The 27,878-nt window shown below is 49.8% G+C and overlaps 1 pseudogene; it reads left to right on the top strand.

Annotated features, from left to right (window-relative positions):
- The first annotated feature begins 8,380 nt into the window (after window positions 1-8,380).
- LOC139267007 (DNA excision repair protein ERCC-6-like) lies at window positions 8,381-26,730 on the top strand (annotated as a pseudogene).
- The last annotated feature ends 1,148 nt before the right edge of the window (window positions 26,731-27,878 follow it).

The raw sequence follows: 27,878 nt of genomic DNA, 5'->3' as shown, positions 1-27,878 counted from the left end.
CTATGCCACACCACAGAGGGCGCTGCGGTGGGAAACCCTGGTAGTAGCTGTAACAAGGACTATATAAGGGTGACTACCACACCTGGGAGGCACTCTGGAGCTGAACAATAAAGGACGAAGGTCACAGCAGTTAGACTTACACCAGACCGTGTGGAGTCAGTGATTTGTGTGCTACATACACCACAGGGTGAACCAGCGAGAGTCTGGTGTTAAGTGTCCTTTTCATGAGTAGCTCAGCTGGGGGCACCCCTGTGAGCAAGTGGGGTCTTGTGCGGTAGCTGAGTAGTACTCGGGACGGGCGGGTTTAGAGTGAGCCCTCTGTGACTCGTTTAAGGCTCTGTTTGATTGTTTGTGCTGTCCACTCTGCTTGCCCGTTGGAGGCTGGTTTAAACGGGGCCGAGGTGACATGTTTGATCCCATTGTGGGTCATAAATTCTTTAAATTCGGCACTGGTGAAACATGGCCCGTTGTCACTGACCAGTATGTCAGGCAGGCCTTGGGTTGTAAACATGGCCGTCAGGCTTTCAATGGTGGCGGTGGTGGTGCTTCCCGACATTATTTCACATTCAATCCATTTTGAAAAAGCATCCACCACCACCAGGAACATTTTACCGAGAAACAAGCCCGCATAGTCGACATGGATCCTGGACCATGGTCTGGAGGGCCAGGACCACAAACTTAGTGATGCCTCTCTGGGCGCGTAGCTCAACTGAGCACACATGCTGCATTGCCGTACACAGGACTCTAAGTCAGAGTCGATACTGGGCCACCACACGTGGGATCTGGCTATCGCTTTCATCATTACTATACCCGGGTGTGTGCTGTGGCGATCCGAGATGAACATCTCCCTGTCCTTTTTGGGTAGCACTACGCGGTTGCCCCACAGCAGTCAGTCTGCTTGAATGGACAGCTCGTCCTTTCGCTGCTGCTTGATTAGCTCTTGCATTTCAACGGGGATGCTGGCCCAGCTCCCATACAGTACACAGTTTTTTACTATGGACAGCAGAGGATCTGGCGGGCAGTGACAGGTGATTTATCATTTTCAAACGCTTCCATGACCATCAACAAGTCTGCGGGCTGCGCCACCATCAACAAGTTTGCAGGCTGTGCCATTTCCATCCCCGTGGTGGGCAATGGTAGCCGACTGAGAGCAACTGCACAGATCTCGGTGCCTGGCCTGTGGCGGATGGTATAGTTATACGCTGATAGCGCGAGTGCCCACCTTTGTATGCGGGCTGAGGCATTAGCATTTATCCCCTTGTTTTCAGCAAACAGGGATACGAGGGGCTTGTGATCGGTTTCCAGCTCAAATTTGAGGCCAAACAGGTACTGATGCATTTTCTTTACCCCGAACACACACGCTAATGCCTCTTTCTCAATCATGCTGTAGACCCTCTCGGTCTTAGACAAGTTCTTGGAGGCATAGGTGACAGGTTGCAACATTCCTGCAACATTAGCTTGTTGTAATACACACCCGACTCCATACGACGATGCATCACATGCTAGCATGAGTCTTTTACATGGGTTGTACAATACAAGCAGCTTGTTGGAGCATAAAATGTTTCTGGCTTTCTCAAAAGCAATTACTTGTTTTTTTCCCCATACCAAGTTCTCACATTTACGCAATAACACATGTAGGGGCTCTAAGGGGGTGCTTAACCCCGGTAGGAAGTTACCAAAATAGTTCAGCAGTGTGTGGTACCGACTTGAGTAGGCTCTCCATGTTTCTCTGGAAGATCGCTGCAGCCGACCGAATTCCAAACGGGCATCTGTTGTAGATGAACAGTCCCTTGTGCGTGTTGATGCAGGTGAGGCCCTTCGAAGACTCCTCCAGCTCCTGCGTCATGTTGGCCGAAGTCAGGTCGAGCTTGGTGAATGTCTTGCCTCCTGCCAGCGTCGCAAATAGGTCGTCTGCCTTAGGTAGTGGGTATTGGTCCTGTAGCGAGAAATGATTAATAGTTACTTTATAATCGCCGCAAATCCTGACTGTGCCATCACTTTTGAGTACTGGAACAATCGGGCTGGCCCACTCACTGAATTCCACTGGGGAGATGATGTCCTAGTGTTGCAGCCTGTCCAGCTCGATTTCCACTCTCTCCCTCATCATGTGAGGTACCGCTTGCGCCTTGTGGTGAATGGGTCGTGCCTCTGGGACCAAGTGGATCTGCACCTTCATCCCGAAAAAGTTTCCAATGCCTGGCTCAAAAAGGGAAGGAAATTTGATAAGAATCTGGGTACATGAGGCCTCATCGACATGTGATAGTGCTCGGATGTCATCCCAGTTCCAGCGGATTTTGCCCAGCCAGCTCCTTCCAAGCAGTGTGGGGCCATCGTCCGGGGCAATCCAGAGTGGTAGTCCGTGCACCATGCCCTCGTAGGTGATCTTGACCATGGCGCTGCCCAGGACAGTGATGAGCTCTTTGGTGTACATTCTCAGTTTCGTGTGGATGGGGCTCAGGGCTGGTCTGAATGCCTTATTGCACCACAGTCTCTCAAACATCTTTTTACACATGATGGATTGGCTAGCGCCAGTGTCCAGTTCCATGGCTATGGGTAAACCATTCAATTTTACATTTACCATTATAGGTGGATATTTTGTCAAAAATGTGTGCACCCCGTGTACTTCAGCATCTGCCTCCTCTCTCTGAGGCTCGAAATTGCTTTGATTCACCATGGACCGATCTTCCTCTGCCACGTGGTGGTTAGCCAGTTTTGCAGAGCTTGCAGCTCGTCTGCAAGCTCGTTGGAGGTGCCCCATTGTTCTACAGCTCTTGCAAACATGCCCTTCGAAGTGGCATGAATAGGCTGAATGGAAGCCTTCACAAAGCCAACAAGGTGCGAATTGCCTTGCATTCATCCTTTTTTTGCGGACTCTGAGTCATCTAGGTCACGTGAGACCTGCTGGCAGTTGCAGACTCGTGGTTTCTGCCCTGTACATTTCTGCTCGCAAACACAGTTCTAGTTAATTTATGAACATTGCTAGCACTTGTGTGCTGAGAGATTTGTTTGGTGTTATCACTGGTGGACATAAACACCTGTGCGAGCGCAATGGCCTTACTGAGGGTCGGTGTCTCTACATCTCTACAGTCAAAAGTTTTCGTAGGTTGGTCTCGTGGCCAATGCCCAGTGCAAAAAAGTCTCTGAGCATCTGCTCCAGGTAGCCATCAAACTCACATTGTCCTGCAAGTCGCCTTAGCTCGGCGACGTAGCTCGCCACTTCCTGACCTTCAGACCGCTGGCACGTGTAGAACTGATACCTCGCCATCAGCACACTCTCCCTTGGGTTAAGATGCTCCAGAACCAGTGTACACAGCTCCTCATATGACTTCTCTGTGGGTTTCACCGAGTCAGAATATTCTTCATAAGGCTGTAGGCCGACGCCCTGCAGACGATGAGGAGGACCGCTCTCCTTTTTGCAGCGTTTCCTTCTCCGTTCAGCTCGTTGGCGACAAACTACTGGTCTAGCCGTTCGACATAGGCTTCCCAGTCCTCACCCTCCGAGAACTTCTCCAGGATGCCCACAGTTTGCTGTATCTTTGTGTTGGATTCGCATACTCGTCGCCAGTTATTGTGTTCCTAATACAGATGAGACTGCATACAGGGAGATTAAAGAAACAGTGACCTCAGTCTTTATTAAGACACGCGAGAGTGAGGAACAGGCCATAGGGGCCGGCTTATCTTCAGTGCTCCCAAGGGATGCTGGGATCCCTTGGGACTTCAGGGGATGCACTCCCTGGTGGCGGAATGTGGGAGTGCATGCTTTACAGATACACAACAAGTACCTCTGCTTTTGCTTCAGCATTCTGGGAGCATACCATCTGGGCCTGACAATTTCTGCTTGCACTTTGTTGCTTTTTTCAGTGCAGGTTGGTTTTGAACATCTAACTCCAATAGAGGCTGCCCTACATCATCCTCAGGTTCTCCCACAGCTCCACTTTCACCTTCCTCTGGGACAAAATATTTATTAAGCCCTTCCTTCACTCTTGGGTACAAGAGAGCCCCATTCACCTCAAAGAGGTCTCGCCCTTTTGCTAATTATGCTTTTAATCGTGGTGCGCTTTATACGGTTCCAAGGATGTCTGTATCCACCAGTACTTTGCCCAAGTGATCATTCTTCATGTGAGCCCAGACTGTAAGCAGCACATCTTCGACTGTTGGCGGGAAGCAGGGGACTACGCACAGCTTTTACCCCACTGTCACAACATCTATTTTCACAACGTTCCTTGCTGCTTGGCCACCTAAACAGATCAAATGTGCCTAAACAGCTCTCCCTAAAGCAATTCCCTGTCTCTCCCTGTGTTTGCCTGTCCCTCGCATTCTCTCTCTCACTTTCTCTTTCTCTCCTTCTCTGTCTATTGCTTTCTCTTTCTCTGTTCCTCGTGTTCGCTCTCTCGCTTTCTCTTTCTCTCCTTCCCTCTCTCTCTTTCTCTCTCGCTTTCTCTCTCTGTTCCTTGTGTTCTCTCTCTCGCTTTCTCTTTCTCTCCCTCTCCTTCTCTGACTATTGCTTTCTTTCTCTCTTTCTCTTTCTCGCCTTCTCCCTCCAATGCTTTCTCTCTCTCTGTTCCTCGCTTGCTCTCTCTTTCGGTCTACCACTTTCTCTTTCTCTGTCTACAGCTTTCTCTTTCTCTCTGTCTCTCTCTCTATCATAATCGTGGTCACACTAGTTGATCATCAGGCATGATAACTGATGCCGTCTATAACTGATTTTTGTTTGAAGCCATGACATGAGCAATGCTCACTTTCCAACAGGAGTCGCTGGAGGGTAGCACAAACTCTGGCTGATTTTATTCCCCTCTCTAGCAAGGTGCTGCTAAGGTAGTAATGGGCAGGGTGGATAAAGGGGAACCAATGGATGTCATGTATTTGGATTTCCAGAAGGCATTCAATAAGGTGCCACATAAAAGGTTACTGCACAAGATAAGAGCTCACAGGGTTGGGGCTAATATATTAGCATGGATAAAGGATTGGCTAACTAACAAAAAATAGAGAGTCAGGATAAATGGGTAATTTCCAGGTTGGCAAACTAGTGGGGTGCCACAGGGATCAGTGCTGGGGCCTCAACTATTTACAATCTATATTAATGACTTGGGTGAAGGGACCGAGTGTAATGTTGCCAAGTTTGCTGGTTGATACAAAGATAGGTGGGAAAACAAGTTGTGAGGAGGATGCAAATAATCTGCAAAGGGATATAGATAGGCTAAGTGAGTGGGCAAAAATTTGGCAGATGGAGTATAATGTGGGAAAATGTGCATAAAAAATAGAAAAGCAAATTATAATTTTAATGGAGAAAAATTGCATAGTGCTTGAGTACAGAGAGACCTGGGGGTCCTTGTGAATGAAACACAAAAAGTTAGTATGCAGGTACAGCAAGTAATCAGGAAGGCAAATGGAATGTTGGCCCTTATTGCAAGGGGGATAGAGTATAAAAGCAGAGAAGTCCTGCTACAACTGTACAGGGTATTGGTGAGACCACACCTAGAGTACTGTGTGCAGTTTTGGTCTCCATATTTAAGGAAGGATATACTTGCATTGGAGACTGTTCAGAGAAGGTTCACGAGGTTGATTCTGGAGATGAGGGGGTTGACTTATGAAGGTAGGTTGGGCCTAAACACATTGGAGTTCAGAAGAATGAAAGATGATCTTATCGAAACATAAGATAATGAGGGGGCTCGACAAGGTGCATGCAGAGAGGATATTTCCACTCCTAATGGGAAACTAAAACTAGGGGGCATAGTCTCAGAATAAGGGACCGCCCATTTAAAACTGAGATGAAGAGGAATTTCTTCTCTGAGGGTTGTAAATCTGTGGAATTCTCTGCCCTAGAGAGCTGTGGAGGCTGGGTCATTGAATATATTTAAGGCGGAGATAGACAGATTTTTGAGCGAGAAGGGAATAAAGAGTTATGGGGAGCGGGCAGGGAAGTGGAACTGAGTCCATTATTAGATAAGCCATGATCTTATTAAATGGTGGGGTAGGCTCGAGGGGCCAAATGGCCTACTCCTGCTCCTATTTCTTATGTTCTTTAGTAGATGTAACTGTATGAGCGTCTTCACAGTTCGATGTAACTTCCATTCATTGCGTGGACTTGCTGTGGCAATGCTTGAATTAGGGGGTCAGGACCTAACAGTAATGGGGAGGCTACCGTCTTCGAGACACATATGAAGACTGAGGAGTTAACATCGGGGGTGGATCTGCAGAACCAACTAGCAAGGTTAACAACGCATACAGGCTCTTGCAGTGGGTGAGACTTCAAATGGGAACCTTGCATCTGGCCTCACCCACATAGAGCATGGATGCCAAAACACTATATTGAGAGAGTGCACATTGAACTCAGAGCTTAGCACGTTGATGGCTCAAATTTAAGATACTCATCCTCACCAGCCGCATCATCTTGTTTCACTTTTGTAGGCATTGAGTGGCTGTTCTGGCCACCGTGTCATTCGCAGAAACTTGTTCTGATATTTCCCTCCATAGGCCTCTGATGAGTTGGCCTCTCCAGGGCATCAAGGAGTGCATACACGACGGGGTCCGAGAACCGATGGGCAGGCTGATAAGCTGCTGCCAGGTCTGACATCCTTACTGAGTGAGTGCGGAGGAAGCGAATATATCCACGAGGCGTCGAGCCAGCCAATCAACGCCTCAGTGGAATCCAGGTGGTGCCACTATGTGTGTGGCACGGCTCCAAATGCTGCCTAACACCGGATGTTGAGGCCCCGCTTAACGGCTCACTCAACGCCGCTTACCGCCTTCACGTAAGTGTGCAACGCCATGATTTAACGCTGCAATCCACTTTTCAGGAGGCAAAACTGAATTTCACGTTTCGGGGCCGCACCTAGCGGTAGAAAATCTTCTCAGCCGGTGACACCACCTCAAAATCGTCGGTACTGAATTTCGACACCTGAAACGTTAAAGAAAAACCACTCACCAGTTATTCAACAGTCAGCTCGTTCCCTCTATTTGGTAGAGTAAGGTCTTTACTGTAACTTAACCCACAAGTCCTAGTTTAACTTTAACTAATACTCCTATTAATTCACTTAGGGGCCAAAATTTGGTTGCCAACGCCAGCTGATAACGGCGGCGATAGGCGTTGACTGGGCAGCAGCAGGTTCGTGCCGGCGTTAGGCGGCATTGGAATCTGGTGTGAAATTCGGTTCTGGTTGTTCAAGGGCATAAAGAATTGCCATACCACCATGGAAATCATGATGTCAGTTCGCGTGCAACGCCTCGTTGGTGCCGGTCTCGCCAAATTCACTTTTGCCACCTCACTTACCAGCTGGCGGCAAACATGCCACAAAAATTTGATGTTCACAAGGCAGGGTAAGGATTCTGGGGTGGCATTTAAACGGAGGTTGCGGTTAGTGCTGCGTTTGGTCTGCGCACAGCACGTAGGTGTTGGCGTGCTGCGTCTGTTGACTACTCAGATTGACTACTTGGATTTCCCAAACGTTGGTGGGCTTCAGGTCATTGACATTGGCAACTTGTAGCTCGCTGTTACCTGTGCAACTCAATGGGGGCAGTGATGGCACACCACATCGTCCTGCGGCGAAGACTTCAAAGGCACCGGCTACAGAGTGGGCTTATGGCGAATGTGGGTCCGCGCCAGAGGAGAGGCTCCAGACATCGGGGCAGCATGCCATACACGCACAGGGTTTACCATGCGCATTACTCTTACCTTGATATGTCTGAGGAACAATGCATAAGACGGCTCCGGTTCAGCAAGGAGGTGGTGACACAGCCTAACATTGCTGTGGCTGGAAGGGCTGCACGTCAGAGACTCATTGCGCATCAATTCCAGTAAATGACGCTAAACGAGCCGAATGGCCAGCCTATACACCTTGGCATCTGCTGAACACACTGCTCCCCGCCCTGTTAGCCTCCCTGTATATAACTCTCAATACAATGTCAAAAATCAAAAATTCATTTATTGAACAGAAAACCATAGTGTGCTGTAAAATAACATAACACCATAATCCTCAGCAAATAATTAAACCCACAAGACTCCTTCAAACATTTCCAGTGACATTCAAGTGACATTATTTGCTTGAGTTCAGATATAAACAAGGTGTAACAAGGCCAGCATCTATGGCCACCATTCCTCAGTTGTTCAATGGGTTTTGCTGAATGTTTTCCCACTCCTTCCCTTCTCCCCTCCCTCCCCCTCCCACATTTGTGGCTCCTCCTCAATGGGGTCTCAGGGATTGCACCAAGGCCGGTAGTCAGTTGCTCACTTTGAGCCGCTGCCACACATGATGGCCCAGCAGGATGTCCCCGACCAGCTCGGGCCCTGTAATGCCCGGCTGCCGACTTCATCACCTCAGCATGGGTGGCAGCACTCTGGTGTGGATGGGTTGCAGAGAGCGGCAAGTGCAAATGCGGAATGATGTCGTCCCGAGAGAGGACATCAGTTTCCAACAGGCCCGACACACTGCTACTGGCCGGGGCAGAGCCTCGGGATCTGGAGCAATCTGGGTGAGCACAGATTACTGCCCTGCTTCGGCAACGTTAGGTCCCCATTGAACTGATGGGGCCCCAGACACGATGGCAGCGGTCAGTGCGTCTGTGGCATCAATTTGCCTCTGCATTAACACAGACTATTATATATGTAAACCTGTAAATACCTTGTTTATCCACCAGAGGGCTCATCCCCTGGAGTCCCAAGGGATCCCATAATCCCTTGGGAGAACCTGTACATAAGGAGGCCTCACAGGCTGGAGAGGCACTCTGGAGACCTGTAATAAAAGACTAAGGTCACACTTTACTTTGAGCTCACAGTATCTAGTCAGACTCTTTATTCATACATAACACATGGGATCCAGGGCAAAGTGACAAGTTGGATCTAAAATTGGCTCAGAGGCAGGAAGCAAAGAGCTAATGGTTGATGGGTGTTTTTGTGACTGGAAGGCTGTATCCAGTGGGGTTCCACAGGGCTCAGTGCTGGGTCCCTTGCTTTTTGTGGTATATATCAATGACTTGGACTTGAATGTTGGGGATATGATTAAGAAGTTTGCAGATGACACTAAAATAGGCTGTGTGGTTGATTATGAAGAAGAAAGCTGCGGACTGCAGGAAGATATCAATGTACTGGTCAGGTGGGCAGAACAGTGGCAAATGGAATCCAATCCGGATAAGTGGGAGGTAATGGATTTGGGGAGGTCTAACAAGGCAAAGGAATATACATTAAATGGTACGACATCGAATAGTATAGAGAAACAAAGGGACCTTGGAGAGCAGGTCCACAGATCCCTGAAGGTAGCAGGCCAGGTAGACAAGGCGGTTAAGAAGGCATATGGAATACTTGCCTTTATTAGTCTAGGCATAGAATACAAGAACAGGGAGTTATGCTTGAACTGTATAAAACACTGGTTAGGCCACAGCTGAAGTACTGTGTGCAGTTCTAGTCACCTTATTACAGAAATATGTGATTGCACTGGAAAGGGTGCAGAGGAGATTTACAAGAATGTTGCCTGGACTGGAGAATTTTGGCTATGAGGAAAGATTGGAGATGCTGGGTCTGTTTTCTTTGGAACAGAGGAGGCAAAGGGGAGACCTGATTGAGGTGTATAAAATTATGAGGGGCCTGGATAGAGTGGATAGAAGGACCTGTTTCCCTTGGCAGAGGGGTCAACAACCAGGGGGCATAGATTTAAAGTAATTGGGGGGAGGTTTAGAGGAGATACGAGTGGAAATTTCTTCACCCAGAGGGTGGTGGGGGTCTGGAATTCACTGCCTGAAAGGGTGGTAGAGGCAGAAACCCTCATCACATTTAAAAAATACTTGGATGTGCACTTAAAATGCTGTAACCTACAGGGCTACGGACCAAGAGCTGGAAAGTGGGATTAGGCTGGATAGCTCTTGGCCAGCCGACGCAGACACGATGGGTCGAAATGGCCTCCTTCCATGCTGTAAATTTCTATGATTCTATGATCTTACATTTCTACAGTGCCTGTCACAGTCTCAGGATTTCCCATAGCACTTTACAGCCAATGAAGTAGGAAATTCTGCAGCCAATCGGCACACAGCAAGCTCCCACACACAGCAATGTGATCACGGCTTTAGTGATATTTGTTGAGGGATATAGCCCAGGACACCGGCGGAGAACTACCCTGATTTTCTTCGGAATAGTGCCATGGGATCTTTTACGTCCACACGAGAGGGCAGACAGGGCCTCAGTTTAACGTCTCATCCCAAAGATGGCATCTCAGACAGTGCGGCGTTCCCTCCGTGTTGCTCCTCCGACAGTGCAGCACTCTCTCAGTGTTGCCCCTCCGACAGTGCAGCACCCCCTCAATACTGCCCCCCCCACCCCCGACAGTGCAAGACCCCCTCAGTACTGCCCCTCTGACAGTGAAGTGCTCCCTCAGCACTGGCGCTGGAGGGTCAGCCTGGATTATGGGCTCGAGTCCCTGGAGTGGGACTTGAACCCACAACCTTCTGACTCAGAGGCGAGTGTGCTACCCACTGAGCACAGCTGGCACTCTTTAACACAATGTCTTGTCCACTCTAAATTTCCAATAGCAAGGGGACCAAAAACCTGGAACGGGTGCAGTGGCACGAAGGGGTGGTGATGACCACCTACCAAATGGTGATCAACAACACGTGGCATCTGTCCCACCTCGATGGAAGGGAGTTCACCTGGAAATATATCACGCTCGATGAGGCCCACAAGGTCAAGACTAAAACGGTCAAGACGACCAAGTCCGCCAGCACCATCCCGGCCAAGAACCGCATCCTGCTGACAGAAACACCGCTGAAGAACAACCGGCAGGAGATGTGGTCGCTCTTCGATTTCACTTGCTAAGGCTCCCTCCTGGCAGTTCCAAGTCGTTCAAGAGCGAGTACGAGAACCCCATCACCAGGGCGAGGGAGAGATGCCACGCCTTGGGGCTCCACATCACGGAAAACCTCACTAAGACCAGAATCTCGCCTCGGCCCGGAGTCTGACCAGACAGAATGACCCGATCATCTGGGTCCACCTGAGCCAGACCGAGGAAGAAATCTACAACAAGCTTGTGTGGTCTGAGCAAATTGAGGAGCTGCTTCAGACCAAACGCTCGCCCCTCGTGCAGCCAACCAACCTGAAGAGGTTGTGTGACCACCCGAGACTGCTGCCCAAGAGGATCTGGGAGGAGCTGGGCCTGGATGGGTGCGACGGCAAGGGGGGGGCCCCGCCAGCAACGTCCGTCACGTGCCCGATGAAGACCTGGACCAGGTTGGCCTTCCTGCTGGGGATGCTGGAGGAGCTGAGGGAGGAGAGCAACCCCACGCTGGTCTTCTCGCAGTCGATGAAGATGCTGGACATCCTCCAGTGCACCCTGTCCAACAGCGCTGGTGGCACCACAGCACTGCCCGAGCGGCAGAAGATAATCGAGACCTTCCAGCGGTGGGCCGACTACTCTGACTTCCTGCTCACCACACAGGTGGGCGGCATTGGCCTCATGCTCACCGCGGCCAACTTTGACCCCAGCTGGAACCCTGCCACAGACGCTCAAGCCCCGCGGGGACCCAGCCTACAGAACTGGGCAGACCAACAATTTGATAAACAGGCCGGTCCCCTACGGCAGTGTGGAGGAGAAGATCTACAGGCGGCAGATCTTCAAAGGTCATTCTTTTTTCTTTATTTGTTCCTGGAATGTGGGCGTCGCTGGCAAGGCCGGCATTTATTGCCCATCACTAATGGTGAGCCACCATCTTGAACCGCTGCAGTCCGTGCGGTGAAGGTGCTCCCACAGTGCCGTTAGGGAGGGAGTTCCAGGATTTTGACCCCGCGACGATGCAGGAACAGCCGTTATTTTTCCAAGTCAGGATGGTGTGCGACTTGGTGTCCTTTGTTTCGTGAGGCTCCCTGCAGATCTCAGGATAAAGGGTCAGCCAATTTTCTTCACTCGACAGCTTGTGAATCTTTGGAATGTTCTCCCCCAGAAGGCTGTGGATTCCCAATCATTGAGCATATTCAAGGCTATCAATAGATTTTTGGGCACTAACTGAATTTGGGGATAGGACGGGAAAATGGAGTTAAGGTCGAAGATTGGCGGGATCTATGTTGCAGCCTCAACTATTCATTATTTATTAATGACTTGGATGATGGGATAGAAAGCCACGAAAGTACATTTGCCGATAGGCAGCATTGTAAGCAATGTAAATGGAGGCACAACATTACAAAGGGACATTGACAGGTTTAAGTGAATGGACAAAACTGTGAAATGGATTCCAATGTGGGCAAATGTGAGGTCATCCACTTCGGACCTAAAAAAGATAGAACAGGGTAGGGCAGGGGAGGGGGGTGGGGGCGGTTAGGGGAGAGGCGAGGGGAGGGAGGATGGGGGCGAGGGGGAAGGGAGGGTGGGGGTGAGGGGAAGGGGCGTGGAGGGGGCAGGGCATGGAGGGGGGCCTGGGGAGAGAGAAAGCGACTGGGGGGAGAGAGAGAGAGAGTCTGGAGGGAGAGAGAGATACTTGGAGGCGAAAGAGAGGGAGAGAGAGACTGGGGAGAGAGAGAGAGATTGACCGGGGAGGCGGGGAGAGAGAGAGAGAGAGACTGGGGGTGGGGGGGGGGGGAGGGGGAGAGAGAGACTGGTAGGGAGCGAGAGAGAGAGAGAGAGAGAGAGAGACAAGGGGAGAGAGAGAGAGTGTGTCTGGGAGCTGGGAGAGAGAGAGGGAGAGAGAGATGGGGGAGAGAGGGAGAGAGAGATGGGGGGAGAGAGAGATAGAGACTGGTGAGTGGGATAGAGAGAGAGAGAGTGGTGGGGGTGTGGAGAGAGACTTGGGGGGAATAGAGAGACTGGGGGGGAGGAGAGAGACTGGGGGGGGGAGGAGAAAGAGAGACTGGGGGGAGGAGAGAGAGAGACTGGGGGGGAGAGAGAGAGAGAGACTGGGAGGGAGGGGGAGAGAGAGAGAGAGAGAGAGACTGGGGGGAGAGAGAGAGATTGACCGGGGGGGAGAGAGAGAAAGACTGGGGGGCAGGGGGAGAGAGAGAGACTGGGGAGGAGAGAGAGAGAGAGAGACTGGGGGAGAGAGAGACTGGCAGGGAGAGAGAGACGAGGGGAGAGAGAGGGAGTGACTGGGGGGGAGGGGAGAGAGAGGGAAAGAGAGATGGGGGAGGGAGAGAGAGTGATTGGGAGTGAGAGAAGGATAGAGACTGCGGGGTGGGAGAGAGAGAGACTGGGGGTTGGGAGAGAGAGAGACTGGGGGTGGGGAGTGACGGGGGGTGGGGAGTGACGGGGGCGGGGTGGTGGGGGAAAGTGACTGGGGAGGAATAGAGAGAGAGAGAGAGACTGGGTGGGCAGAGAGTGACTGCGGGGGAGAGCGAGACTGGGGAGGGGGGGTAAGAGAGTCTGGGGTAGAGAGAGAGAGAGACTGGTGGGGAGAGAGAGAGAGGGGGAGCCTGGAAGGGGGGTGAGGGAGAGACAGGGGGTGAGGGAGTGAGAGAGAAAGAGAGAGACTGGGGGGGGGGGGGGGCAGGGAGAGAGACTGGGGCGAGAAAGAGAGAGAGAGATGGGGGAGGAGAGAGAGAGAGAGAGAGAGAGACTTTAGGGGGGTGGGGGAGGGTGTGGAGAGAGAGAGAAAGAGACTGAGTGGGCAGATAGTGACTGCGGGGGTGAAAGCGAGACTGGGGGGGGAGAGAGAGGGAGACTGGGGGGGGAGAGAGAGAGATTGGGGGGGCGAGAGAGAGACTGGGGAGGGGGAGAGAGAGAGACTGGGGAGGAGAGAGAGAGAGAGAGACTGGGGGAGGAGAAGGTGGAGAGAGAGAGAGGCTGGGGGCGTGAAGAGTGACAGGGGGAGGAGATCATTGCCACCTCAGGTAAGCCCCTCCCCCCACAGACAGCGGCGGTTAGATACTGCAGGGGGCAGCGCGAGCTGGTTGGTGACCGTGACGAAGTGGAACTGGGCGACTACATTCCACATCACAGGAAAGCAGAGAAGTGATTGGTCGGTCAGTTCTCTCTCCTTTCTTGCTTTTCTTGCTTTTCTTGCTTAATTATTTAATCAACTGTTTACTAAACAGCAGTAGTGTGTGTTTTACTCAGGGTTAGAATTCTGTGGCAATGGTGAGACTATAAAAGTTAATGAATGAAATACTTTAAGATGGCAGGATGGTGATGTGTCAGTGCTGCAACATGTGGGAGCTGGTGGACCCCATTGAGGTCCACGGTGGCCACGTCTGCGGTGAGTGTCTGCAGCTCGAGGAACTTTGGCTCCGCATTGATGAGCTGGAGTCCGAGCTGCAAACACTGCGACACATCAGGGAGGGGGAGAGTTACCTGGACATTGTGTTCCGGGGGTAGTTACACCCCTCAGGTTAACTAACTCAGATTTGGCTAGCGGTCAAGAACAGGAGTGTGTGACTACGAGTGATGAAGGTGTGGGGACTCAGGAGGTAGTGATAGAGGAGCCTCAGCCCTTGCTCTTGTCCAACAGGTTTGAGGCTCTTACTCCCTGTGTGTACGAGAGCAGGGACTGCAGGCAGGATGAGCAAACTGACCACAGCACCGTGGTACAGGAGGTCATTCAAGCGGGGGCAGTAAAAATAAACATTGTAGTAGTAGGGGACAGTATCATTAGAGGGGATAGATACAGTTCTCTGTAGCCGTGAGCGTGAGTCCCAAAGACTGTGTTGCTTGCCCATTGCCAGGGTTAAGGACATCTCCTCAGGGCTGGAGAGGAACTTGGAGTGGGAGGGGGAAGATCCAATTGTCGTGGTCGATGTGGGTACCAACGACATAGATAGGACAGACAAGAAGGTTCTGCGAAGGGATTATGAGCAGCTAAGGGCCAAATTAAAAATCATAACCATAAAGGTAATAATCTCTGGATTACTACCCAAGCCACGAGCAAATTTACATAGGTTAGATAAGATCAGAGAGCTAAACTCTCTGGTGGCTCAAAGACTGGTGTGGGAGAAATGGGTTTTGGTTCCTTGGGCCCTTCTCCTCCTCCACATGAGTGTAGCTCGTACCCCAACACTGGGACCCGCAGCCTGGGATAGTGGGGCCCTGAGTGTGCCTCGCTGCACCACACCACTGGGACCCGCAGCCTGGGATAGTGGGGCTCTGGGTGTGCCTCGCTGCACCACACCACTGGGACCCGCAACCTCAGAAGGTGTGAAACCATGGAATGTCCCACCAACACTCAAACCACTAGTCACGGAAGGGAGTGTCACCTCCATGAGTGCCACCTCCTCCAAAGTCAGTACAACAGTGGGAGCTTCATCCAGCTCCATCCCCTCCCCCTCACCCTCACCCTCATGGATTGGAAGATGCTCTCCTCATCAGGCTCGTCCGTGTCTGAGTCTTCTGCGTCGTCAGAGTTGGCCTCAAGTTCTGCAAAATATAACGGAACAGTCAAATGGTTAGCAGCAGAGGAGGGGGCAGGATGGGTGGCATGAGTAGGCTCACACATATCGCAGGCCAGGCAGCAGGCTGATTTGAAGGGCTGAATTTGCAGGACTTACCCTCTCCCTCGAGTGTGGGCCCAGCTTGTGCAGTACTGATTGCTTTTTTCCAGGCAGGACCCATCAAAGCAGCGACCTTTTCTTCCAAGGGTGTCAGTGGGTGAAGATTTGCTGGGTCTCCTCCTGTTCGAGTTCTTTCCCTTTTATTATGTGCCACCTTCCTCTGCAAAGATGAAAATGCAACTTTTTAGAGAGGGTGTCTTTCTGCTGGGTGGGACATGTACAGTTGGTCACATTTACAATTACAATTGCAATTCCATTGAATAAATAAAAATATTACTTACATTAACTGTTTGACCAAGGTCCTGCCATTTCTTTTTACACTGGCCTCCAGATCTCGTGGTAATCTTCTGCCACTTGGTTCCAGCGTTTATTCATTTCTTTGGATGGGGCCTTTATGTGACCTCTGCTGGTGTCCAGCTCCTGCCATCTGTTCTCAATCACAGTAACTCGTGCTGCCACTTCTTCCTGTAGGAAATTCTTGGTCCTTGCACCGCGTTGCATCTTGTATTGCTCCAGCTGCGATTTTCCCAATGCTCTCACACAGCACTCCCTCTCTCACACGCAACTGGCTCTTTAAAAATGGCTGATTGCCAAATCCAAGCTGTCCTGAGCATGCGCGTCCATTGGAACGACGTCAAAAACATAACTTTTTTTGCCCGCGCATGCGCAGAAGCATGCGGCTTTGTTTTTTGGTGCAGACAGCAGGCTCCACCCTCCCGAGGTGACTGGACACGCTGCACGGTGCCAAATTCGAATTATACAGCGGGGAAACTTTGGCAAAATATTTCTGGCCTAGAAAAATGGGCATAACTCTGGCAATACGCCAGAAAACAGAATTGGGGAACATTGAGCCCAATGAAAGTAAACTAGCACGAAAAATAAAATCAGATAGCAAGAGTTTCTACAGGTATATGAATAGGAAAAGAGTGGCTAAAGTAAATGTTGGTCCCATAGAGAACGACACCCGGGAATTAGTGATGGGGAACATGGAGATGGCAGAAACTCTGAACAAATATTTTGTATCAGTCTTTACGGTAGAGGACACTAAAAATATCCCAACAATGGATAGTCAAGGGGCTAGAGGGGGGAGGAACTTAACACAATCACAATGGAGGTGGTACTCTGTAAGATAATGGGGCTAAAGGTGGATAAATTCCCTGGACCTGATGGCTTGCATCCTATGGTCTTAAAAGAAGTAGCGGCAGGGATAGTGGATGAACTGGTTGTAATTTACCAAAATTCCCTGGATTCTGGGGAGGTCCCAGCGGATTGGAAAACTGCAAATGTAACGCCCCTATTTAAAAAAGGAGGCAGACACAAAACAGGAAACTATAGACCAGTTAGCCTAACATCTGTGGTTGGGAAAATGTTGGTGTCCATTATTAAAGAAGCAGTAGCAGGACATTGGGAAAAGCAAAATTCAGTCCGGCAGAGTCAGCATGGATTTATGAAAGGGAAGTCATGTTTGACAAATTTTCTGGAATTCTTTGAGGATGTAACGAACAGGGTGGATAAAGGGGAACCAGAGGATGTGGTGTATTTGGACTTCCAGAAGGCATTTGACAAGGTGCCACATAAAAGGTTACTGCACAAGATAAAAGTTTAAGGGGTTGGGGGTGATATATTAGCATGGATAGAGGATTGGCTAACGAACAGAAAAGAGAGTCGGGATAAATGGTTCATTCTTGGGTTGGCAATCAGTGACTAGTAGGGTGCTGCAGGGATCAGTGCTGGGACCCCAACTATTTACAATCTATATTAACGACTTGGATGAAGGGACCGAGTGTAACGTAGCCAAGTTTGCTGATGATACAAAGATGGGAGGAAAAGCAATGTGTGAGGAGGACACAAAAAACCTGCAAAAGAACATAGACAGGCTAAGTGAGTGGGCAAAAATTTGGCACATGGAGTATAATGTTGGAAAGTGTGAGGTTAAGTACTTTGGCAGAAAAATCGAAGAGCAAGTTATTATTTAAATGGACAAGAATTGCAAAGTGCTGCAGCATAGCGGGACCTGGAGGTCCTGATACATGAAACACAAGAGGTTAGTATTGTATTCCTAACACAGATGAGACTGCACACAGGGAGGTTAAAGTAACAGTGACCACAGTCTTTATTAAGATACTCCAGAGTGAGGAACAGGCCTTAGGGGCCGGCTTATATACAGTGCTCCCAAGGGATGCTGGGATCCCTTGGGACTTCAGGGTATGCACTCCCTGGTGGCGGAACATGGGAGTGCATGCTTTACAGATACACAACATCACTCCCCCTCAAAGTCAAAGTGAAAACTATTTACAAGGTGAGGTGGTCGGGAGCCTTTCTTTCCCTGGTGGACCGCCTCGGTATAACTGTCTAGTTTGACTACAAACACCCTACTCCCTTCTTTAGCTATCACCGTGCCCACGATCCACTTGGGACCATGTCCATAGTTTAGCACATACACAGGGTCGTTCAGATCAGTTTCCCGTGACACAGTGGTGCGACCATCGTTTACATTTTGTTGCTGCCGCCTGCTCTCTACCTGATCATGCAGGTTGGGGTGAACCAGTGAGAGTCTGGTTTTAAGTGTCCTTTTCATGAGTAGCTCAGCCGGGGGCACCCCTGTGAGCGAGTGGGCTCTCGTGCAGTAGCTGAGCAGTACTCACGACAGGCGGGTTTGGAGTGAGCCTTCTGTGACTCGTTTGAGGCTCTGTTTGATGGTTTGTACTGCCCGCTCTGCCTGCCCACTGGAGGCTGGTTTAAACGGGGCCGAGGTGACATGTTTGATCCCATTACGGGTCATGAATTCTTTAAATTCGGCACTGGTGAAACATGGCCCGTTGTCACTGACCAGTATGTCAGGCAGGCCGTGGGTGGCAAACATGGCCCTCAGGCTTTCAATGGTGGCGGTGGTGGTGCTTCCCGACATTATTTCACATTCAATCCATTTTGAAAAAGCATCCGCCACCACCAGGAACATTTTACCTAGAAACGGGCCCGCATAGTCGACATGGATCCTGGACCATGGTCTGGAGGGCCAGGACCACAAACTTAGTGGTGCCTCTCTGGGCACGTTGCTCAACTGAGCACACATGCTGCATTGCCGTACACAGGACTCTAAGTCAGATACCGGGCCACCACACGTGGGATCTGACTATCGCTTTCATCATTACTATACCCGGGTGTGTGCTGTGGAGATCCGACATGAACGTCTCCCTGCCCTTTTTTGGTAGCACTACGCGGTTACCCCACAACAGGCAGTCTGCCTGAATGGACAGCTCGTCCTTTCACCTCTGGAATGGCTTGATTAGCTCTTGCATTTCAACGGGGATGCTGGCCCAGCTCCCATGCAGTACACAGTTTTTTACTAGGGACAGCAGAGGATCTTGGCTGGTCCAAGTCCTAATCTGGCGGGCCGTGACAGGTGATTTATCATTTTCAAACGCTTCCATGACCATCAACAAGTCTGCGGGCTGCGCCACCATCAACAAGTTTGCAGGCTGCGCCATTTCTACCCCCATGGTGGGCAATGGTAGCCGACTGAGAGCATCCGCATTTCTCGGTGCCTGGCCTGTAGCGGATGGTATAGTTATACGCTGATAGCGCGAGTGCCTACCTTTGTATGCGGGCTGAGGCATTAGTATTTATCCCCTTGTTTTCAGCGAACACGGATATGAGGGGCTTGTGATCGGTTTCCAGCTCAAATTTGAGGCCAAACAGGTACTGATGCATTTTCTTTACCCCGAACAAACACGCTAATGCCTCTTTCTTAATCATGCTGTAGGCCCTCTCAGCCTTAGACAAGCTCCTGGAGGCATAAGCGACAGATTGCAACTTCCCCGCAACGTTAGCTTGTTGTAATACACACCCGACTCCGTACGACAACGCATCACATGCTAGCACAAGTCTTTTACACGGGTTATACAATACAAGCAGCTTGTTGGAGCATAAAATGTTTCTGGCTTTCTCAAAAGCAATTACTTATTCTTTTCCCCATACCCAGTTATCACCATTACGCAATAGCACATGTAGGGGCTCTAAGAGGGTGCTTAACCCCAGTAGGAGGTTACCAAAATAGTTGAGGAGTCCCAGGAACGGCTGCAGTTCCGTGACGTTCTGTGGCCTGGGTGCGTTCCTGATAGCCTCTGTCTTGGCGCCTATGAGCCGAATGCCATCCGCCGCAATCTTTCTCCCCAAAAACTCCACTTCTGTTGCCATGAAGACGCATTTCGACCTCTTCAGCCGCAGCCCTACGCGTTCCAGTCGCTGGAGGACCTCCTCCAGGTTTTGTAGGTGCTCGACGGTGTCCCGACCCGTGACCAATATGTCGTCCTGAAAAACCACCGTGCATGGTACCGACTTGAGTAGGCTCTTCATGTTTCTCTGGAAGATCGCTGCAGCCGACTGAATTCCAAATGGGCATCTGTTGTAGATGAACAGTCCCTTGTGCGTGTTGATGCAGGTGAGGCCCTTCGAAGACTCCTCCAGCTCCTGCGTCATGTAGGCCAAAGTCAGGTCGAGCTTGGTGAACATCTTGCCTCCTGCCAGTGTCGCAAATAGGTCATCTGCCTTAGGTCACGGGTATTGGTCCTGTAGCAAGAAACGATTAATATTTACTTCATAATCGCCGCAAATCACTTTTGAGTACTGGAACAATCGGGCTGGCCCACTCGCTGAATTCCACTGGGGAGATGATGCCCTCGCGTTGCAGCCTGTCCAGCTTGATTTCCACTCTCTCCCTCATCATGTGAGGTACCGCTTGCGCCTTGTGGCGGATGGGTCGTGCCTCTAGGACCAAGTGGATCCGCACCTTCGCCCCAGGAAAGTTTCCAATGCCTGGCTCAAAAAGGGAAGGAAATTTGTTAAGAACTTGGGTACATGAGGCCTCATCAACATGTGATAGCGCTCGGATGTCATCCCAGTTCCAGCGGATTTTGCCCAGCCAGCTCCTTCCAAGCAGTGTGGGGCCATCACCCGGGACAATCCAGAGTGGCAGTTCGTGCACCGTGCCCTCGTAGTTGACCTTGACCATGGCGCTGCCCAGGACAGTGATAAGCTTTTTGGTGTACGTTCTCCGTTTCGTGTGAATGGGGCTCAGGGCTGGTCTGAGTGCCTTGTTGCACCACAGTCTCTCAAACATCTTTTTACTCATGATGGATTGGCTAGCGCCAGTGTCCAGTTCCATGGCTACAGGTAAACCATTCAGTTTTACATTTAGCATTATAGGTGGACATTTCGTCGAAAATGTGTGCACCCTGTATACTTCAGCATCTGCCTCCTCTCTCTGAGGCTCGAAATTACCTTGATCAGCATGGACCGATCTTCCTCTGTCAAGTGCTGGTTAGCAGGTTTTGCAGAGCTTGCCACTCGTCTGCAAGCTCGTTGGAGGTGCCCCATTGTTCCATAGCTCTAATAAACATATCTTTTGAAGCGGCATGAATAGGCTGAATGGATGCCTCCACAATGCCAACAAGGTGTGAACTGCCTTGCATTCATCCTTTGTTGCGGACTCTGAGTCATCTGGGTCACCTGAGGCCTGCTGGCAGTTGCAGACTCGTGGTTTCTGCCTTGTATATTTCTGCTCGCAAACACAGTTCCAGTTAATTTATGACATTGCTAGCACTTGTGTGCTGAGAGATTTGTTTGGTGTTATCACTGGTGGACATAAACACTTGTGCTATTGCAATGGTCTTGCTGAGGGTCGGTGTCTCTACAGTCAGAAGTTTTCGTAGGATGGTCTCGTGGCCAATGCCCAGTACAAAAAAGTCTCTGAGCATTTGCTCCAGGTAGCCATCGAACTCACAATGTCCTGCAAGTCGCCTTAGCTCAGCGACGTAGCTCGCCACTTCCTGACCTTCAGATCGCTGGCACGTGTAGAACCGATACCTCGCCATCAGCACGCACTCCCTCGGGTTAAGATGCTACCGAGCCAGTGTACACAGCTCCTCATATGACTTATCTGTGGGTTTCACCGGAGCCAGAAGATTCTTCATGAGGCTGTATGTCGGTGCCCCGCAGACTGTGAGGAGGAACGCTCTCCTTTTTGCAGCGCTTCCTTCTCCGTCCAGCTCGTTGGTTACAAAGTACTGGTCTAGCCATTCGACATAGGCTTCCCAGTCCTCACCCTCCGAGAACTTCTCCAGGATGCTCACAGTTTGCTGCATCTTTGCGTTGGATTCGTATACTCGTCGCCAGTTATTGTGTTCCTAACACAGATGAGACTGCACACAGGGAGGTTAAAGTAACAGTGACCTCAGTCTTTATTAAGACACTCCAGAGTGAGGAACAGGCCTTAGGTGCCGGCTTAGATACAGTGCTCCCAAGGGATGCTGGGATCCCTTGGGACTTCAGGGGATGCGTTCCCTGGTGGCAGAACATGGGAGTGCATGCTTTACAGATACACAACAGTTAGTATGCAGGTACAGGAAGTGATCAGGAAGGCCAATGGAATCCTGGCCTTTATTGCAAAGGGAATGGAGAATAAAAGCAGGGAAGTCTCGTTACAGTTATACAGGGTATTGGTGAGGCCACACCCGAAATACTGCGTACAGTTTTGGTTTCCATATTTACGAAAGGATATACTTGCTTTGGAGGCAGTTCAGAGAAGGTTCACTAGGTTGATTCTGGAGATGAGTGGGTTGACTTATGAGAAATTGCTGAGTAAGTTGGGCCTCTACTCATTGAAATTCAGGAGAATGAGAGGTGATCTTATTGAAATGTATAAGATTATGAGGGGGCTTGACAAAATGGATACAGAGAGGATGTTTCCACTGATGGGGGAGACTAGAACTAGGGGGCATAATCTTAGAATAAGGGGACGCCCATTTAAAACAGAGATGAGGAGGAATTTCTTCTCTCAGAGGGTTGTAAATCTGTGGAATTCACTGCCTCAGAGAGCTGTGGAAGCTGGGACATTGAATAAATTTAAGACAGAAATAGACGGTTTCTTAATCGATAAGGGAATATGGGGTTATGGAGAGCGGGCAGGGACGTGTATCTGAGTCCATGATCAGATCAGCCATGATCGTTTTAAATGACGGAGCAGGCTCGAAGGGCCGTATGGCTGACTCCTCCTCCTGTTTCTTATGTTCTTATGAGAGAAAGAGACAGAGACTGGGCGTGGGGGAGGGGGGGAGAGAGAGAGAGAGACTGAGGAGGGGAGAGAAAGAGAGAGAGACTGAGGAGGGGAGAGAGAGAGATTGAGGAGGGAGAGAGCGACTGAGGGAGAGAAAGAGAGACTGAGGAGGGGAGACAGAGACTGAGGAGGGGAGAGAGAGAGAGAAAGAGAGACTGAGGAGGGGAGAGAGAGAGATTGAGGAGGGGAGAGAGAGAGACTAAGGAGGGGGAGAGAGAGAGAGAGAGTGAGGAGGGGGGATGAGAGAGACGGTGGAGAGGGAGAGATTGAGGAGGGGGGGGAAGAGAGAGACGGGGGAGAGAGAGAAACTGCGGGGGTAGAGAGAGAGTGAAGGGGGAGAGAGAGAGTCTGGAGTATTGGGAGAGAGGTGAGAAGGTTCAGATCTTAGCACTCTCACATTACCAGCTGGAGAGCGGGAGCCCTGCAATTGGTCACACTGAACTCCGTGTCTAATTGTGCAATCGGTGCTCCTGCTGTGCAAGACTCTTGTGCTGGGAGAAGAGTCTCAGAAATTACATCCTGTCTGCTTGTGGGTCTTACCAGAGTCTCCCATCCAGATAAGCCGCCGATCCCAGGGAGAGAGTGTGGATATAAATGCTGCAATCCTGCAGGTGTGTGCACTAGAGTGGTCATCATCACCAATGTGATGAGCGGCAGCACACTTGCTCAGTTGTGGGCACATTCTCTGAAGGTGCCCCATTTTGGAACAGCCGTTAAAGATGTACTGCCTAAACCGACACTGATGAGGCCGATGATTGCCCCCACAACGCCAACAGGGTGAAAGAGGATTTGTACCAGTCGGCAGACTTTGAGCAGCTACAGGTTTCACGTAAGCAGTCGAGTAGGCTCTGCCATAAGCAGCTCTGCCAGACGACGACAGAATTTTATTTACAGGACTTGCTGTGGAGCTCCGCCTTTTCGATAATATCTGCCTCAGATTATCATCAGTCATCATGCATGCCCGGGCAGTCGCGATCGCCTTGCTCAAATCCAACGTCTCTGCAGCCAATAACTTCTGGAGAATACATCATGGTTGATGCCTATCACAAAGAAATCTCGCAGCATGTCTTCCAACACCATCCCGAACTTACTCGGCTCAGCAAGATGTCGCAGGTCGGCAACGAATCCCAACACATCCTGGCCCTCAGTACGAAGATGTGTGTAGAAGCGATAGCGTGATATGATGATCCCCTCGTTTGGCTGAGATGGTCACGTACCAAAACACACAAATCCTTGTATTCTTTGTCCGTTGGACGTGCAGGTGAGAGCAGATTCTTCATGAGGCCATATATTCTTGAACCACAAACAATGAGGAAAACCGCCCAGCGCCTAACTGCGTCATTGTCTCCCGCCATGTTGTTGGCCACAAAATACTGATCCAGGCGGTCGATAAAATCCACCCAATCCTCGCGAACCTCTCCAGAATTCCAATAGTGCCCGTTGTGCATGCGAAGGTTCTTAAGTTACCTCGTCGCCAATGTTATGTATATAATGACTCAAAAGACTTGTTGCTGTAAACTCACTCAGGTGTAAACCTGGTCCACTTTATTCGCGCCCAAAGTGACTACAAGACATGGCACCAGCACGTATATACCAGGGCCCGCATACATGCGCGTACAGCCCGATGCCATCTGTGATGTATGTAGGACTCAAATCACTGACTCCACACAGTCTGGTGTTGTAGTAACTGCTGTGACCTTGGTCCTTTATTGTGTAACTCCAGAGTGCCCTTCAGGTGTGGTGGTCAGCCTTTTATACTCTGTCTCGCAGGTACTTTCGGGTCTCCCACCACAGTGCCCCTTGTGGCGCACCATTGCAACTATACATTTAATGTAAATGGACAATACATAACATCTCACTCCCCCCCCAGTTCCAAAAGCAAATTGCCGGTAACCTTGGCCTTGTTTGTCCTGGTTGATTTGTGAGTGTGAGTCGATGACCATCCACTTGCCTCTTCCCCCCCCCATGTCGAGATTATGCTTGCGATCCGGTGCAAGTATGTGATATTTGCAGTCCTTACATGGGTGATACAAGTACACAAACATAATCTCCATTGAAAGCAGGTACACATGCACAGTACATTTGTATGCGTTGAAGAGTTATATCAAAAGGTTGCAGGTACACTGAACAGTTATTAAATCCCAGCTTCACTGGGTGAGGTACGGTGGCAGCATACTGCCCCTTTTTGCCCGAGGTAATGGGCTGCACTGAGACAGGGTATGGCAACTGGTGCGTTGCCTCTGTTCTCAGAAAATAGTTGCCTTTTGCGGTTTGTCTGCAGCCGCTGAACAATTGCATGAATCACATAAAATCAGAAATCACATTAATCCATTAGTCATGTTAGTCACAGATCCATTAACCCTTTTAACTGTGCATTGTGATATTAACTCTTTTCACAAATCATAGCAATCATTTTAATCACAGTAATCATTTTAGCATCAAAGTATTAACTCTTGTCATTAATCACGTCATCATACAAATCACAGTAATCATTTTGACTCACTCTTGCCCTTACAAAAGTCTCTTTGTGGGGACCGCCAATGGTGTAAGGCCCCTTTAAGACTCCCGGGTACATTTCCCTTTTAAGACGCCATTTTGATTTTTCCCACGAGGTTTCTACTGGGCGCCGCCATTTTAGGTGCTCTGCTGGTGCCTGCCTGCCTCTCTCTGCAGAACTCTGCTGCCACGGGGCTCGCCTCCATTTTGAGCTCGCTGTGCTGCTGCCTGCTCTCCCTCTCTCTCTCTCCCCGCAAACAGCTGGTGACCAAAGCGACCTGGAAGAGCGCTCCGGCCTTGGGCGGAGTGAAGAGGCCTCACCGCTACAGACCCGGCACCGTGGCTCTGAGGGAGATCTGCCACTACCAGAAATCCACCGAGCTGCTGCCTGCTCCCCCTCTCTCTTCTCCAGCTCGGTCGGCGCTGCTGCTGGTTCAGTGCGTTTGTGTCCCCTGTCAGGTCGTTTGCTATAAAATACTCGAGCCTTTCCGTAAAGGCATCCCAGTCATTACCCTCTGTGAAATCCTTTAGAGTGCCCAAAGTAGCCATGGTTGCATGAAGAGCTCGTCCGTGTCCTTGTCGCCAATTTGTGATGTATGTAGCACTCAAAACAGTCTGGTGTTGTAGTAACTGCTGTGACCTTGGTCCTTTATTGTGTAACTCCAGAGTGCTCTTCAGGTGTGGTGGGCAGCCTTTTATACTCTGTCTCGCAGGTACTTTCGGGTCTCCCACCACAGTGCCCCTTGTGGCGCACCATTGTAACTATACATTTAATGTCCATGGACAATACATAACACCATCTGATAGTGGCGCCCCCTGGTGTCTAGTGACACCAAGCATCAATACATGACACAAACCAACTCCATCCTCTGGGGAAAAGGAAATGGAAGTGACATTAGAGACTATACATTCCATTGTGACCAATCACAGCAGATCTATGTATATTTAATGGGTAATCGGGGTAATGATCAGGCTGTGCTCCAGGCACACAGCCCATTTGACAGGAGCGCCCAGTTCATGAGTGGCTCTATTTCCTACTTATACTCGTATCTAGTGAGGCTCTGTGCTTGGCAAAATTACCCCCGTAGTTCATGAATAACAGTTCACACATCAGCATCTGCAAACAACAACAGAAATTAAATACAGGGGTTAAAAGGTCAAGCACAATGTTTAATTTTTTTTCTTAGATGTGGGAAGTGCTGGAATGGTCACATGTGTTGTCCATCCCCAGTTACTCTGGGAAAGGTGACGGAGGGGCTTCTCCTTCAAATTGCACAACAATTGTGTGCACAATGGAGTGGCTTGCTAGACCATTTCACAGAGTATTAAGAGTCAAGCATGAGGCTTGGGACTGGAGTCACTTGTAGGCCAGACCTGAAGGCCATCAGTTGGCTTTTTATGACAATCTCGCAGTTTCCATGGTCAAATTTTTCAAGTGCCAGCCCAGATTTACTAAATTCAATTTCACAACTTGCCATAACCTTTGGGTTACTAATCCACTGGCTCGCGGTACAAAGTCATGGCAAAATCAGGCCAGCTTTGGTTGGCTTATAATTCATTGCGGGAATTTTTTTTGTCACCTTTTTATAAAATGACTTCCATAATGATTCTGACGTTAGGATTTGTCGTCTTTTTCAGGGAGAGCATGTTATCCAGCTCCGAACTTGAGTAGCTTCCTGTGCTGATGTGAGCTTTCGAGCTGTTTGAGCGGCTCACACATGCTGCTGATTGAGCATGGGCGAGGCTGGGGCCCTTTACACCAGGCCTCACTGTTAAGGTGAGCACAACTTTCCTCACTTGCTGCATTCAAAAACAAAATAGAAACACACTGAAGGTTTGTTTTCATTGCTTTCTAATTAACAAACTACAATTTTACATTGTATAATGGACATGCTAACCTTAATATCTTTACAGCTTCGCCATGGGTTGTTGGGGCAGCCTTCTCTTCCTTGAGGTGGACTCCCTGATATAAGGAGTCGACACCTGCCCTCGTAATTGCGACCACGGAATCGCTCAGACGAAAACTTCGGTTCAACCGGGTTTTATTTGAGCATGCAGCGAAATGTTCCGAGGAACACTTCCCAGAACAACATTTTGTAATACATTTATACATATTCTGAGGGGTGCAACCCTCCTACGAAACCATCGATTGGTCTACTGCTATCAGCGAAGTTACATTGATTTGTTGACTCTTATCAGACTCGCTCTGAGTGGTCCTTCCTCACCCCTGTTCATCTCCCATCACATGTCCCCCTTCTGGAATGTGTTATTCAATGGTGTCACTTTGCCTCAGTTTCTGTGAAGTAACCTTGCTTCCAAGGGTTTGATATCTTGTTCCCAAAACACCTGCTTTCTTATCCTGTTCCCAAGAGAACCTCAGTCATAATGTCCTAGTTTCTCATGAAATTTGGATGCTGTTTACAATCTATGTTCCCATACAGCTTACTCTCCATTGTCCTTGGCAAGTGTTGTTCTATACTGAATGTGTTGTTTCCATCTTCTATTATGGTGGTTCAATAACCATCAGGCTTTGCAACATAGCAAGCTTTGCTGCTTCTCCTTCTTAAAACCCATTCAAGCGAGTATAAGCATGCTTTACATACATCAGCGAGTTTTACATACAATTACACTCGCTATAGAGACAGAGGGATTCCTGATTCCTCAGAACCTCCTAATACTGATAAGCCCTACAATTCAGTTCGGGTATCAGTTTTCCGCCCCTTACAATCCCCCCTAATGGCCCTTGGCTATATGCCCAAGGTAGGCCATTTCCCAATTACTTCCTCATGGGTGAGCTTCCAGGGTTGTCCTTTCGCTTGG

The sequence above is a fragment of the Pristiophorus japonicus genome, chromosome 7 (assembly GCF_044704955.1).
Source record: "Pristiophorus japonicus isolate sPriJap1 chromosome 7, sPriJap1.hap1, whole genome shotgun sequence".
NCBI classification, from domain to species: Eukaryota; Metazoa; Chordata; class Chondrichthyes; family Pristiophoridae; genus Pristiophorus; species Pristiophorus japonicus.
The sequence above is the reverse complement of the archived record's forward strand: the minus strand, read 5'-3'. Positions and strand labels throughout refer to the sequence as shown.